This window comes from Helianthus annuus, chromosome 14, assembly GCF_002127325.2.
Source record: "Helianthus annuus cultivar XRQ/B chromosome 14, HanXRQr2.0-SUNRISE, whole genome shotgun sequence".
NCBI lineage: Eukaryota > Viridiplantae > Streptophyta > Magnoliopsida > Asterales > Asteraceae > Helianthus > Helianthus annuus.
Window position 1 is genome coordinate 21,712,435 of NC_035446.2, and position 17,832 is coordinate 21,730,266.

The following is a 17,832-nucleotide window of genomic DNA, read 5'->3' on the forward strand; positions in this document are numbered from 1 at the left end:
ATGTAGTGTCACACCCCGACCACGTAAAACAACAAAACGTGGCAAAAACGTTGGGGAGTGTTGTAACAGAATCATTGTTTCACAACCATGGATTAAACAATTTCGTTTTATTGAATTAAATGTATTACATTACATTGGAATTAGAAACAAAACAGGAATAAATAAACTTTCATTGTTATTAAGTCACTAAGGCCTCGTCCATTCCTATGTGAGCGTACACAAGTATCATCATCAAACATCATCAACTATGGTACCTGAAACACATGTGAAAATACGTCAGCATAAAAATGCCGGCGAGTACATAGGTTTTATGTGAGTGTCAGATTCATGGCTCGTTTTACATGTTGCAATACTTATTTAAAAACCTTATTTTGAAAAGTATACTATTGCGACATAATTAACCAACTCAAATCAAGTTGGATATGATTTATAAAATCTCGTAGCCATGATTCTTAACTCCAAAACATTTGTTTTATGAAATCAAATTGTCAAATATATCGTAGAAACTCGTTAACAAAACCCGTATGGTTTATATTATTCAGAAAACATCATTGTGTGAAATCGTTTCAAAATTGTTTACCCAAGTGATCTAGATAACGCAACGATATATAATGTGTTAAAAGCACTTATATATAGGAAGTACCAGCGGTGTATCCACCATGATTTTAACACATTACACCCGCCCCGTTACCTAATCACTTCCCTAACCTAATGGTTCAAATAGTTACAAATGGTTCACATATATCAAATGGTTACAAATGGTTCACATCAATCAAATGGTTACAAATGGTTCACATCAATCAAATGGTTACAAATTGTTCACATATATCAAATGATTATCAATGGTTCACATACATCAAATGGTTACAAATGGTTCGAACAGTTCAAAATGTAAAACAATGGGCTAGCATGTTAAGTGAACATACATAGCAAAACATGCAAGAAATCATGTACTATAAGTGTACTAATGAACATAGCAAGTATATGATATGAAAACATGGAAAGCATGAAAGTAGCAAGTAGGCACATGTGTTTCACCCCAAAACATTTGAAAAACAGTAAAAGAGGGGACTATGTACTCACTTGAGGGTGCTTAGAAGTCTTGAACAACAACCAAGCAAAGCTAGAGGGATCACAGAAGCAAACGATACCTAATATAGGTAACTATGTTAATAAACGGACCTAAATCGGAAGATCGGATAGAATGAGGTTTCGTAAACCAAATGAGTATAGGAACTCATGTATTATGGTTTAACAAAGCCTACTCTCTAAAAGGAAACCTATCCTAAGTGATTACGACCCATTACAACCCGTTTAGGTAGCTTACGCTACTTTAATGCGTCGTTCGCGTAAAACGCGTTCGGACCGCCTAACTAGTCCTATGACAAGTAATATATGCCTTAACATGTCTAATAATGTTACCTAATCAGTTTAGATGTCAAAATTTAGGTTACATATGCTTAAAATGAATTTATGCGTAAAAAGGCCATTTTGGTCATTTACCTAAGGCATATAAACTACCTATCATATAACTACTTAAACGAAGTGACAATAAGGTATAACCTCGGAAGGGTATTCCCTATGCAACTATGGTCACATAATATGCTTGGTCGGATCCTAATGATCGACCAAACGGGTCAGGTTCGAAAGTCTAAGCGGTTGTTTAGACCGCTTATTCTACGACCCTATATAACCACAAAACCTAAAGTGACGAGTTAAACATGTTAGAACATGTTTAACGAAGTTTGAAAACAAGTTTGATATCAAGACAAAGGGTCTTGACACCCAAAAGTAGTTTGGTTGCAAAATACGCAAGAATACGTATTTTGACCGAAACTACGACTCGTCACTACACCTAATCAACATGGTAATCAGTAGGTATAGTCACAAGGGACTATGAGCATCGTGATTACGCTCAAATTGCGAAGTTCAACGAACTTCATGTTGACCAACTCGTGGTCAAAGTAGAAAGTCAAACACTGTTTGACTTTCGTGCTAAAAACGCATAAAAAGCACGAAAGAGACTTACAAAGCGTCCAAGCTAGGAAGTTTTGATTCAAACAACTTAGGTATGAAGTAATAACTTCAACTTAGAGCTGATTGAACCAAAGTGTGAGTTGAAATGATGTGAAGGCATGGGTTTATATAGGATTCGGTAAACCGTTAGGATCGTTCCTCGCATTTCGTGCTTTGATCTTGGCCCTCCACTTGGGCTCATGGTTTTCAAAACCATGGGAATGTTTAAAACCAATAAATTTGAGCCTATAGCATCCAAAACCAGCCATTAAAACCATCAACACTTCAAAATTGGACTAGGTTCATTGAATCTGGTCAGAAATTTCAAAAATGGTCCCTACACTTGTAAAACTTGATTTTTGGCACTTTTAAGCCCCGTTAACCCCATTTCAAAGCACTAAAATGATGTTAAAGTATAGGGAACTTAAAATATGCTCAAAAATATCTCGGATGTCGGTTCGTTTGGTCGTACGGTTGCGTTGTTCGGTTAATTACGATAGAAGTCGTAACGAACGCAAAAACGATCCAAATTAAGCGACGAATGGAATTTTATCATGCCAATCACTAAAATAAAACATTTAATGATTACGTAAATTTTTGGATGTCCGAATATATTCAGAACGTAAGATATGCGCGAAAATGCAAACTTATGCACTTTTTGACGCTTTTAGTCCCTATTGATCAAGAAAGTTTATTTTTGCGCACCAAACACCTCAAAGCCTGTTTCTAAGCTACGTAAAGGATATTTAAGGCATATTTAAATTATGATCAAGTTCCGGAATGTTCGTTACAGTACAAATCGCATACTTTCGCAGTTTGTCGAAATTAGTCATTGTAAGCGAATAAACTTGATTTCGCCACACCAAACCTTCCAAAACTTATTTCTAAGTTATGTAAAGGTTATTTAGGGTATGTTAAGCCTATTTCACTATTCCGGAGTGTTCGTTGCATTAAACTGGTTATATTTACGCATCAGTGCGCGTATAACCTTCAAGAAAGCGATTTAAAGCTTGAAATCGAACATGAATTGACATGTGCAAACGATACACATATTTTTACAAATCCCAAGTATAAAACACAATATTTCATAGATTTGGTATTTGTTTGATGGTTGCGGAGGCACAGGTGTCACAGTCTCCCCTACTTTAGAAAATATCGTCGCGAAATTTATTCGTAGGAGTCTGCGTGTGACGCTGTGTTAAATAATTGTCTTGCATGGAATCTAGGGTATTTATCTATTTGCGTAGAATAACCCATCAAAGATATGCAAGGCATAATCCTGTTATTTCTCTCAACGGACATTCTTCAGAAAACGAAAATGAACGGAATTAGTCATTTTCCTCAATGGGTATTCTTCAAAATGGAAATGAAGGAAAAGTCAAGGATATTCATTTCCCTCGACGGGTATGCTTCAGAAACGATAATGAACGGAATGAGTCATTTTCCTCATTGGGTATTCTTCAGAAATGGAAATGAAGGAAGAATCAAGGATATTCATTTCCCTCGATGGATGTTCTTCAGAAACAAAAATGAACGGAATGAGTCATTTTCCTCAATAGGTATTCTTCAGAAATGGAAATAAAGGAAGAATCAAGGATATTCATTTCCCTCGATGGATATTCTTCAGAAACGAAAATGAACAGAATGAGTCATTTTCCTCAATGGGTATTCTTCAGAAATGGAAATGAAGGAAGAATCAAGGATATTCATTTCCCTCGATGGATGTTCTTCAGAAACAAAAATGAACGGAATGAGTCATTTTCCTCAATGGGTATTCTTCAGAAATGGAAATGAAGGAAGAATCAAGGATATTCATTTCCCTCGATGGATATTCTTCACAAACGAAAATGAACGGAATGAGTCATTTTCCTCAATGGGTATTCTTTAGAAATGGGAATGAAGGAAGAATCAAGGATATTCATTTCCCTCGATGGATATTCTTCAGAAACGAAACTGAACAGAATGAGTCATTTTCCTCAATGGGTATTCTTCAGAAATGGAAATGAAGGAAGAATCAAGGATATTCATTTCCTCGATGGATATTCTTTAGAAACGAAAATGAACGGAATGAGTCATTTTCCTCAATGGGTATTCTTCAGAAATGGAAATGAATTGAGTCAACTCTAGACACATGACAAAACTTGCTGTGGTTTCTGTGCATTGAATTCCATAATTATGTATGCATCCATAACTACGTAATTCCTTGCACAGTCCGCACAGTTCGTTTTGCAATGTGAAAGGGGGAGAAAATCAAACCTGTGATGAGTGTGACTAGACTACCATAGGGTCCTTTTTAATTAGATCGACAAATGATCTCTTTAATTAGACCTCCAAGGAGTCTTTTTAGCTATATCATCACATGATATTCCTAACCGGATTTTTGGATCAATCTGTTTAACCAGACCACTCAAGGGGTCTAATTATGGAATAGCACTATGAATCCCTTATACGAAAATATGGAAGATTCTACGAGGATTTGGATAACAAAAATTTGGATCACATAAAAATATAAAAGGGAACACATAAGCACATAATCACATAATTGTTTAACTTGATTATTAATTTGTTATTAACTTGTTGTCGATTGAACATGGATATTCAAGGTACACCAGGAAACTAGCCGATAGCCTTCAATGTCCTCAAGTATCTATCTGAAAAGATAGGATGATCTTCCAAAAATTCGATTTTGTTTTCAAAGAAACGTAATATTCGAATTAAGAAACACAACAAATTTTAGGATTTACGGAAATACCCTTAGGTACCCTATTAAGGATTTATAGTGGTACTTTGGGTATTCATCCAGAGTTGTAACTTGCGCCTTGTACTTCGTTTTCTTGGATGAAACGGGTACTTAGGATTTTCGTGGAAAACGCAAGAGATCATAAAATGGAAGAATTTGGGGGTAGTCTGTTCTTCAAGGAATATGATTCCCTGATTGTCGGTATTGTAGGGGATATATTGTTTATACACGCAACCACATAAATACATTGCAATGTAAATAAAAGATTTATTTATAAACAATGATAACAACTGTTTCATGGACCTTGAAAACAAAAGAAAATCACACATAAGACGTGATTATTTCTAAACGGTGTTGTCTTTTAGTCGGTCAGATGCTCATCCCTGTGCTGGATTTGCATTAGCAAGCTTTGGGCAATTTCTTCAGAAATGACCCATCTCGCCACAGTTATTGCAAGAACCTGGTGGAAAACGAACTTGAGCAGGATTGTTGTCAGCTTGATTTGGTGCAACTGCAGCTCGGCAAACTCTTGCTGTATGACCTATAAGTCCATAAATTTGGCATTTGCGGCACTTCACACTAGCATGATGATGAAGGTTACATTGGTTGCACAAGGGTGCAGTTCCGTTGTATGGCTTCCTAGTAGGGGGTTGAGCTCGTTGGTTGGGGGCAGCTTATCATTGTGAGCAACACGACGAAGTTCTGGGAAGCTTTTCGCTTCTTTGACTTCTTGGAGGATCCAGTCTGTTCATCTTTGGGTTTCGATTCCTCGATTGGTTTCTTATCACCTTTTCGGAAAAGTGTACCTTTCCTTAATTGAGATTCAGTCAAGGTAGCAGTAGCTCAATGGCCTGCCTAACTGTAGTGGGGTTACTACCAGTCACAATGTCTTGTACTAGGTCAGGGAGACCATCAATGTACTTTTCAATTGCCTTATCCGAAGGCGTAACCATATTCGGGCATAACAGAATTAACTCCTCATAACGATCCGTGTAGGCTCGATGCTCACCGCTATCTTGCTTAAGATTGTCGAATTCCCTTTCCAAGGCCCTGATCTCGTGATGAGGACAAAATTCCTTCATCATCAGAGCTCGGAGTTCTTCTCACGTTTGAGCCAGTGCCACATCGGCACCCCTATCTCTTATCACACCATTCCACCATGTCAACGCTTGTTTCTCAAAGACACTAGATGCAAATTCTACCTTTCGCTCATTTGGGCATTGAACATGCCTGAAGGTGCTCTCTAGACTCTCGAACTATTGTAGAAGTGCAGTCGCTCCTTGAGACCTAGAAAACTTTGATCGCTTAGCCGAGTTGAACGTCTTGAAGTTGCAGGGGGCATTATTGTTGTTGGGAGCTTGGTTACATTGAGCAACGATATTCGGGATCGCAACAGTCATTTGTTGCGTAGTGACAGCTGCCAGCTCTTCAATAGGTACCTGATTTTCGCGTCGTGGAGGCATTCAAAAAGTGAAAACAAGAGAGAAAACAAATGAAATGGCATTGGGTAAGAATAGGATGTTACAATTACCTACCAAAAATCATGGGTGATGGTCATTTGTTTGAACCACGAAGCAAACAAACGCCACACAAAGGCTGAATCAAAGTAAATAGGTCGTCATAATGTATCGCGAAGACATGCTCGCCTATAAGTGCATACTCACCCCAAGAGTTCCCAGATAAGAGTGACTGGTCCGATATTGCAGATTTGTACGAACACTCTAGCCTTAGACAGAAAGCTCAGGGTACAGGCACCCACCCTTCCAGTTTGCACATGTTCACATTATGTGGCCCTAAACTTTGACGAGAATTTGAAAACTTTGAAGGTTCGAAACCTTATAATTAATCATCCTAGAACAGATGATTAGTTTTCAAAGCAGATTCGAATTTTGTGTCCTTATTGTGGTTCCTGCCTAAAGATAGACAACAGTATTGTTTTATGACTAAACTCAAGTAAACTCGCGTTAGGGTCCTAGGAAGGTTATAGTCTAGGTCAAAGCAATACTAATAACCTAATTCCCTATAACCATTGGCTGTGATACCAACTTTTCACAACCATGGATTAAACAATTTCGTTTTATTGAATTAAATGTATTACATTACATTGGAATTAGAAACAAAACAGGAATAAATAAACTTTCATTGTTATTAAGTCACTAAGGCCTCGTCCATTCCTATGTGAGCGTACACAAGTATCATCATCAAACATCATCAACTATGGTACCTGAAACACATGTGAAAATACGTCAGCATAAAAATGCCGGCGAGTACATAGGTTTTATGTGAGTGTCAGATTCATGGCTCGTTTTACATGTTGCAATACTTATTTAAAAACCTTATTTTGAAAAGTATACTATTGCGACATAATTAACCAACTCAAATCAAGTTGGATATGATTTATAAAATCTCGTAGCCATGATTCTTAACTCCAAAACATTTGTTTTATGAAATCAAATTGTAAAATATATCATAGAAACTCGTTAATAAAACTCGTATGGTTTATATTATTCAGAAAACATCATTGTGTGACATCGTTTCAAAATCGTTTACCCAAGTGATCTAGATAACGCAACGATATATAATGTGTTAAAAGCACTTATATATAGGAAGTACCAGTGGCGTATCCACCATGCTTTTAACACATTACACCCGCCCCATTACCTAATCACTTCCCTAACCCAATGGTTCAAACAGTTACAAATGGTTCACATATATCAAATGGTTACAAATGGTTCACATCAATCAAATGGTTACAAATGGTTCACATCAATCAAATGGTTACAAATGGTTCACATATATCAAATGATTACCAATGGTTCACATACATCAAATGGTTAAAAATGGTTCGAACAGTTCAACATGTAAAACAATGGGCTAGCATGTTAAGTTAACATGCATAGCTAAACATGCAAGAAATCATGTACTATAATTGTACTAATGAACATAACAAGTATATGATATGAAAACATGGAAAGCATGAAAGTAGAAAGTAAACCAAATGAGTAAAGGAACTCATGTATTATGGTTTAACAAAGCCTACTTTCTAAAAGGAAACCTATCCAAAGTGATTACGACCCATTACAACCCGTTTAGGTAGCTTACGCTACTTTAAAGCGTCGTTCGCGTAAAACGCGTTCGGACCACCTAACTAGTCCTATGACAAGTAATATATGCCTTAACATGTCTAATAATGGTACCTAATCAGTTTAGATGTCAAAATTTAGGTTACATATGCTTAAAATGAATTTATGCGTAAAAAGGCCATTTTGGTCATTTACCTAAGGCATATAAAATACCTATCATATAACTACTTAAACGAAGTGACCATAAGGTATAACCTTAGAAGGTTATTCCCTATGCAACTATGGTCACATAATATGCTTGGTCGGATCCTAATGATCGACCAAACGGGTCGGGTTCGAAAGTCTAAGCGGTTGTTTAGACCACTTATTCTACGACCCTATATAAGCACTAAACCTAAAGTGACGAGTTAAACATGTTAGAACATGTTTAACGAAGTTGGAAAACTAGTTTGATATCAAGACAAAGGGTCTTGATACCCAAAAGTAGTTTGGTTGCAAAATACGCAAGAATACGTATTTTGACCGAAACTACGACTCGTCACTACACCTAATCAACGTGGTAATCAGTAGGTATAGTCACAAGGGACTATGACCATCTCGATTACGCTCACGTTGCGAAGTTCAACGAACTTCGTGTTGACCAACTCGTGGTCAAAGCAGAAAGTCAAACACTGTTTGACTTTCGTGCTAGAAACGCATAAAAAGCACGAAAGAGACTTACAAAGGGTCCAAGCTAGGAATTTTTGATTCAAGCAACTCAGGTATGAAGTAATAACTTAAACTTAGAGCTGATTGAACCAAAGTGTGAGTTAAAATGAAGTGAAGGCATGGGTTTATATAGGATTCGGTAAACCGTTAGGATCGTTCCTCGCATTTCGTGCTTTAATCTTGGCCCTCCACTTGGGTTCATGGTTTTCAAAACCATGGGAATGTTTAAAACCAACAAATTTGAGCCCATATCACCCAAAACCAGCCATTAAAACCACCAACACTTCAAAATTGGACTAGGTTCATTGAATCTGGTCAGAAATTTCAAAAATGGTCCATGCATTTGTAAAACTTGATTTTTGGCACTTTCAAGCCCCGTTAACCCCATTTCAAAGCTTTAAAATGATGCTAAAGTATAGGGAACTTAAAATATGCTCAAAGACATCTCGGATCTTGGTTCGTTTGGTCGTACGGTTGCGTTGTTCGGTTAATTACGACAGAAGTCGTAACGAACGCAAAAACGATCCAAATTAATCGACGAATGGAATTTTATCATGCCAATCACTAAAATAAAGTATTTTAATGATTACATAAATTTTTGGATGTCCGGATATATTCAGAACGTAATATATGCGCGAAAATGCAAACTTATGCACTTTTTGACGCTTTTAGTCCCTATTGATCAAGAAAGTTTATTTTTGCGCACCAAACACCTAAAAGCCTGTTTCTAAGCTATGTAAAGGATATTTAGGGCATATTTAACATACGATCAAGTTCCGGAATGTTCGTTACAGTAAAACTCGGCATACTTTCACAGTTTGTCGAAATTAGTCCCTGTAAGCGAATAAACTTGATTTCGCCACACCAAACCTTCCAAAACTTATTTCTAAGTTATGTAAAGGTTATTTAAGGTACGTTAAGCCTATTTCACTATTCCGGAGTGTTCGTTGCATTAAACTGGTTATATTTACGCATCAGTGCGCGTATAACCTTCAAGAAAGCGATTTGAAGATTGAAATCGAACATGAATTGATATGTGCAAACGATATACATATTTTTACAAATCCCAAGTATGAAACACAATATTTCATAGATTTGGTATTTGTTTGATGGTTGCAGAGGCATAGGTGTCACATGTAGTGTGTAAAGCGTCAATGAAATCGTTGATCATTAATGTTTCGCGAGGACATTAATATGTATCATGAATTAGGAAGCAAGCCAAACCTAGACGATTTTGTGTCGACTACTATCGACTGGGACACAAAGGCACTCTTCTGTATGGGTCCATGACCAAGAGTGGGGCTCCCCAAAACCCATTAGATCTAACCCTCTGTACCTAGGTCCAAACTGGATTAATGGTGCTTAGATGTATGACCCTAATCGCACATGATCTAAGGTGTTTCATTCCATGACTTAACATACAATCGAACATGTATTTTCCCCAATAGTTGTAAAGTTGTAAAGCATTTAAAATGAATAGGGGACATGAACTCACAGAATTGCGTCCGTGAATAGTAAGTAACTGTGATCTCACGTGCGGTCGTCTTGAATAGTGTTACGACCTACAAACGTTCTATATTTGTTAGACACTTCGGCCTTTGTAATGACTTGAATACAAGTCTTTTATCTTGAATATGTGTTAAGACTTGTATGTCTTTGTTATTCGTTGAACTGTGATGTATTAACTGATAACTGTTTAGTGTATATATTTCGCCAAATATATATTCTTGTATCTCGTGAGTGTTATCGTAGTTGTATAAATGTGTTTTCACCAAGTGTTAGGTGATGTGAAAGTGCATATCGTTGTACGTATAGGAATACGTATGTCCGTGTGTTTGTTATATGTGCTCTTGTATTCTTAGAATATATACACTTACATATTCTAAGATATATTTCATAAAAATATATATGTTATACTTGGTAAAAGGTATAGAAAATATCTTAAAAATAATCTATTTTTAAGATTAGTTCTAAAAATATAATTTTAGTCTTTTAGTAAAACAATATATTTTGGATGGTAAGAAATATATATGTATGTTTATATATTTCTAAAACAATACCTTTTTATTATAAACCATAAGTAATATATTTTGTATATTGTAGAAAATATATGGTTACTTATTCGGTTTAGAAAACGTAGTTTACCAAGTCGTCGATATATTGTGCAATATAGTCCGTAGTACATATATAGTCCGTATATTTGTCCGTAATTCCGATTTGTCCATAAGTTGTGTCTGAAGGCTCAGATCGTCTGTAAGTTGTTTTTAAGGTGTCTTTATATATGTAGTCTTGTAAGACTTTAGTTGTAATGTGTCTTGTGTTTATTTGTACAATTGTATTCAAGTTACTAGTTTTCATACATATAACTAATACAAACAAATAACACATAGCACATATGTTGTTAAGATAACTAAATATATATTTTCTCAAAAATATATATTTATAACTAGTTTAGCTTTTATAAAAACTACTCTTTAAAATCTTTTTAATCTAATAAAGATTTTGTCAAAAATGGTAGTTTTCACAACATATGATTTTTAAGAAAAATGTCCATATTTCCTTTGAAATATATACTTAGCCATGTTTAATAAAACATATCTTTTTCTTATATAAATCACCAACAATTTTCTCATATTTATTCTTAATAAAAACATACGAGATTTTTATCAAAATCTTAACAAGATGAAATCAATAACATGTAGGGTTTTGGTATGGTCATAACATATGTTAACTAGTTCAAAATCCATGCTTTACTTCTAGTTTTATCAAACTTTTTATAAAAACCCATCTTTATGTTTCTTTTTATAACTTTGTAAAAGTATTATTTTTAGTGAAAAACCTTATATACTTTAACAAAATCAAAGATTATGATCATCCATCTAAACATTTATGTTTAACAAAACCCTTAAACTTTTTCATGTACACTTGTTAGATTATGTTTTTAAACATCATATAACAAGTTATTCATATGCTAATCATCAAAACTAAATCAAATATTCAAGTAATTATCCTTAAATCACAACATAAACACACTTTTATATCATGATTATTATTTTGCTTCTTTGTATTTTCATATTATTTTGTATGATTATTTAGTTTATTACATGTTCTTTAAACAAATAATACATAAATAAGTATGAAAAAGAGATTTTAGAAGCTTACTTTTAGCACTAATGGCTAGGGATGATATTGATGATGATTAAAGAAAAGAAAAAGTGTTGATCTTGGTGTTTGGAAGCTATGGAATGGATGAAAAAGGCTTACTTCTTCTTGTTGTTGCTTTAGATCACCTTAAGTATCTTTAAGCTCCATCTTGATCATCAAAAAGTGTTAAAATGGTGAAAGATTTTGTTGGGTGTTCTTGGCTAGAATATGAATATAGAGAGGATTTCTTAACTATGTGTAAATGAAGGTGTAAATGGAAGGAATAAGCTTTAGTGATTATGGATCAAGTGTTATAAGTCTTTCACTAACTTCACCAACTTGTCCACTTGGTTAAACAACTTGCAACCAAGGTAACTAGCAAGATATTTTTGGAGACATGGTAAAAAAAGAGGGGGTCCTACAAGTGGCAAAAATGTTGTAACTTGTTTCACTAGTTTAAAGTGTTAGTTTTTATTAGAAATTGTTAGAAAAAGCTTAGATGTTTAAGTGTTTAAGTGTTTTCAATGTGTTAAGTGACCATTACTAGACCAAAATGATCCAAATAATGTTAGATGGTCACTAAAAAAAGATTTGATATCGTTCGGATATTCGTTTGGCATTGTTTCCGTTAGTCGTTATTTGAGCGCTAAGTTGTGTAACTTGTGTGAATTGATGTAGTTATTGGTTCGGATGATACCCGAAGGTATCCTCATATGAATTCTAAGTTAAACAACACTTTTATATGTTGCAAAAAGATTAAAAGGTTGATTTCTGCAGAATTTCTGCGGAAAAGTGATGAAATTGTCGCTTTTAGTGCTTTTTGGGTAGTTTTCAGTGTTATCGGAGTTCGGGAAGGTTTTAAACAAACCCTTGCATTCCTAGTTAGGGTTTAGTGTATATTAGATGTTGGAATTTCTCCTGAGTCCTAAAGATGTCATTTAGATGGTGATGAAACAATGGTTAACCGGACAGGGTTAACTCACTGGTCTCGTCAAGAAGGGTTAATCCCTTCCTCTCGAGGATCGCTGGCTGGATCGTCTGCCGGTTGATCTCTTGCACAAGGAAACAATCCGTGACTCGTAACAAGGAGGATGGGGTGGGGGGGGTGCTCCTTGTTATCACTCTCTGGCGTGAGAATCAGTAGTTTGCTTGGGAAGCAAAGTGTGATATTAGTAGTAGTGGGAGAGTTGTGAAGAGATACCTCAAACCTGGTTTGGGGTTGGTATTTATAGCCGAGGGGTGAAGGAGGAGTTGAATGGACGGATTGACGATGTGCTGCCCTTATGCAGGTGTGTCAGGCTTGTCGGTTGTGGAGGTGAAGCCACGTCCTACTGCAGTGTCAGTCTATCGCTTACGTATGGCCTGACAGGCGACTGTCATTGGTGCCACTTGCTCTGTGGTGTCAGTCCCACATGCCTCATGGGCAGGATGCGGTGTTGCGCCACATCGCTGCCTCCGGTAACTACCGTTGTTTCCGTGTTCTTACTCTGGCTAAGTTTGCGGGATGCGGTGCCCAGCCGCATCGCCACTTGTGGTGACTGTTGCTATTGTCCAGATCCCTTGTATTGATGAAAACGCTCACAGGATGCGGTGCGAGGCCGCATCGCTGTGCACCCATTTTCATACACCAGGTAAGGAGACACATATAGGATGCGGTGTCAGGTCGCATCGCTTATGCCTCTTATTTTCCTATCTCTTGACCGATTGGATTCGACCGCTGTGTTCGCGCGTGCCCGCACGGACAAGAATAAGTTCTTGTTGGTGGGCGTTTTCAATAAGGGTAATGGTCACTCGCGGTCATGCTAACGCGAGATCTGGGACCATACCCCTTCAAGTCCCCCCAGTCTAGTGTTGCTGCCTCGTGCAAGTGGCATGTGGGAGGAGCACTGGACTATGGTGTCTAGAAGGTAGTTCGTAGTTTGGAGAAGATTCTAGGCCATGTAGGTGGCTCCTGCTTCTAGAAAATCAAGCTGGGGAGTCATGTGACGTCTTTTCCGTACTGGTGAGCAAGTTTTGTCTGATGCGAAATTCTCAGCCTAGGGTTTTGATCCGGTAGTATGGTCTACCATTTCTTGATGTCGTTAGGGTTGGGTGCCACCTGTTGATGTGTCGAACCAACCTCTGAGATGGTGAATGAAGAAAAGAGGGCTTCGAACCAACCTTTGAGATCGTGGCTCAAGACGTCGGTAGGCTTCGAACCAACCTTTGTGATGGTGACGGAAGATGTCCGCACTCGCAAATTTAGTTGTAACCTTTGCGGTAGCTGATGCAATGCTGTGAGTGCCTTTGCTCAAGCTCTATGATTAGTAATTGGACATGTAATGATGATCCCTACTTTGTGGGGTGTTCATGTTCTTCTAATTAGCTCTCAAGTAACCGCACGTCCTTTGCGGTTACCTCGTTCTTGTGCATTGTTGGCCATGTTTGGTCGAACAACGTGGGGTACTTGCGTCATTGTTGGTCGTGTTTGGTCGAACATTGTGAATCTGGATAATGGTCAAATAAACATGGTCATAGGTATGGCTATGCCCCCATTGTTTATTCTATCCAGCTCACAAGCGGGCGAACAAAGTCATAAGCAGACTTGTTACCACTATTCGTTCGCTTGTTGCTCAACGAGATGTCTTTAGATGATTGGAAATCTCGTCCGCATATGTTCTGTAGCCATTTTCCTTCACGCTTCACTGGGAATCAGTTTTCCTTGAAGTAGCTTCGTTCATCTGTGTGATGACTTAGTCGTGGCACTTCTGTAGCTACCATTCGCGGAGCTGGAGGTGTGACCGCAGTGACTCATGAGTGTCTGCGGTTTTGTGACAAAAGACTCGCTTTAAAAGAGTGTTTTGCTCGGATGCGGCTCTTGAAGGATCAGGAGTCAGGGTTACTGATGTGCGGTCGTGCATCATACTTATCCTTTTCCCTAATGAGAAGCTGTTTGTGCACCCTCTGTGGTTGTGAACCGGACACGAGGGATTTGAAGCTTGAAGATGCCTGAAGCAGTGCGGTTTGCTTCGTCCTGGGAAGCGGTTTTCACAGTTCAAAGAGCAACACTGGTTCTGAGCATCTGACACACCTGTGCGGGCTCGTGTGTGTCATCTCCACATATTCCACGTGTGCTCGTGGGTATATGAGGATATTAGTTATACCCCTTTACATAATGTAGAGATATATATTTTTTGCCTTTTTTGAGGGGTATGTAAAAAACGAGATGCGGTATGGGCTATGGTGCGATATACCAGAGAAACCGCATGCCGCTTATATTTTGATAATGTTGTCGCTTCTTTGTTGCATACGTGGCTGGACGCACGTGTGAGTTGGTGGAAGTTGGCGAGATTTTCTGGCATGTGCTAAAACGAAAGGACGGTTGCACTGCCCAAGGTCATAAATGCACTGTAGCAAGAGTGTAAACGTCTCCTTTGTCAGGCGCGTGCGCGGCCACGCGCGCGTGGTAACTGTCAGCGGAACCGTCGCTGAACACGTGTCTCCGCATGGTTCGCTCCTTTTACTCATGACGTTTCGGTAACTGCTCCGCATTAATTGCGATGAGTATATAAGGGGAAACCGTTTATGGTTTCCCCTTACTTGTTCAAATGTCACACCCCGATTTCCACGTGTCTCACCGGTGGGCCCGGTGGGGGATTACCGTGACGATGTTGGCAACAATATAGTCAAACCACACAATTATATAATGCACAGCGGAAGCATAAGATAAATATATAAACTTCAACCTCTGGTTGTAATATCAAATGTATTACAGAAGTTGAATATATCCACAGCGGATCAAAATAAATAAATATTGTTCATTCAGATACGGCATCGAGTTTGCGAGACTATTCGTGATGCTTAGGAAGCTAATACCAGCCAATTTCGTCTAGTACCTGCACTTAATCTTTTTGGGGAAAATACGTCAGTTTACACTGGTAAATACATTCAACTGACACATTTGAAAATGTTTATTAAAATTGATTTGAATGCACAAGGCACAAACTCTTTTATAACTTGGGAAAATTATAATAAAATCTTGTGAACGTTTTACATGTTCTTTTATGCGTTCAGTAGCCCGGGTCGTGCCGGGTTAAAGATTTATAGACACACCACATTGCGTAAAACCGTAGTATAAAAACCAACGGCTACGTCTTTTAAATTTAATGTCGACACTTTATACCGGGTGTACGCCTACACCGGGATGTCGATGGTCGTGGCCATTTCGTAAAATGATGCCAAGGATATCCGGGACAACGGTCATTAAACCCCCCAAAGGCTTATAAGAAACAAAACTGTTTAAATGAGCCGATCATATTATTTAATTAACCACCTAAGCGATGGAAGAATATAATGCTCAATCAAGCGGTATTAATATACCGTAACCCAAGCCCATATAGGGGAAATAAGTTAAAGTATTTACCTTTGCAAGTATATTTCCTTAATTTGGATTAAATCACCGATAGCTTTTACTGGGGCTCCTAATCTGGAACGAAGGTTTTAATTAACCTCTTAGAATCCTAACGAGTCTTTATAATGGCCGTAGCCTAGACCGGTTGGTTCCGACATATATAGATATGGTTTAATCGCGCGAAAAGGCGAAAACCGAGAATGGAGTGCGATTCTGACCCAACAAGTTCAGAGACTTGTTTTAAGTGGGTTTATGGTTCACACTCTGGATTTTGGGGTCCAAATAATATAATTTGACCCGTATCGGCTAATTTATGAAAACTAGTTTCATAAGCCGAACCGTGCGCGCAATAGGCGAAACGGTTAACCATGAGATCGTACGCTTATTTCCTAGGTCAATATGCCTTAAAGAAGTTGTGGTATCAGTAGGATACCTTCCGTGATGCCCGTAACGAGTTTAAATTAATATTTTGCCCCGTAGGGACTTTTCGGTCATTTTAAAGACTTCTAAAGAGCTTTTCGAGTTCTACAGGAAATCTGAGTTTTCCGAATAGCTTATAAAGCTTAAAATACTTTATTTATCATTTAAAATCAGTAGCAACTGGAATCGGGTCAAAAGACCTTGTAGAACTCATGTTTTGGCCGAAAAGGGCATATTCGGTATTTACCGAACGGGTAAAAGATTATTTTAATACAGTGGGTAAAAGATTTTAATACAGTGGGTAAAAGATTTGGTGACGAAATCTTGGTTTAGATAGGCGTTATGCTAATTGCGCCGTTAATTACTAAAGTTTTACTTTAAATGCGCCATTTAGCATAACTCTCATTCTAGACCTCGGATTGACGTGAAACTTTAAGGACATGCTTATAATTTAATAAGCAAGGTTCTGGTCCGTTCACGCGTCCGAATTACTCGTTTTAATTTCAAAAGGCCGTTACGGTCAACTTTTAGGCGAATGACGGAAATGCGCAAAAGACTCGGATAACTCATGAACCGATCACAGAGGTTTATACCAACATGTGACCTGGTCCTAAGAGAGTCCTAAGTCATATCTATACCTCACTAAAACGGGTCAGAACTGAAGTCAATGCAAAAGTCAAACTTTTGCGACATTCGGCTCCGAACCGGTTCAATATAGCAAACGGTCGATTCAAACGAGCGCAAACAAGTTTATATACTTATTATCATGTTTTATGATTGTCAAAACAGGTTCCATAGTATGTACATTACAGATTATGCATAAATCGCTAAAATAGCTTTCTGTTGACTTTTTAACCGCACGTTTGACTCGATATTTGACATAGTTAGAGTGGTGATCAGGGGGAACCCTTTTAGAGGTTTATTACCCACATAATTACCTACTCAAAACTACTTTTGATCCGTCATAAGACTGAACCATTTGCAAGTTATTGTAATGACAACCGTTAGTTACGACGGTTGTGTTTATAGGCTAAAACTATGGAAATGTAAGACCAAAATGGTTGTGAACGACTTACAGAAGTGTGTTCTTGCTTATAGAGCAGAGAAGAGGACTTGAGGGCTCTTGCAATGACCAGAGATGTGTGTTTTTGGTGTTGTGAATGTTATGTGCATAATGTGGCTATTTATAGCCAATGGCAAGCATCTATGATCATTACAATCACCTACAACAGTCCAGAGATGATGGGTAGGTGTCCCAGAGGGCTATGGGTCGAGTAGGGGGCGCCCATGCTCCATTAATTGAGGTTTGATCGTTCACAATGCTCAAAAGG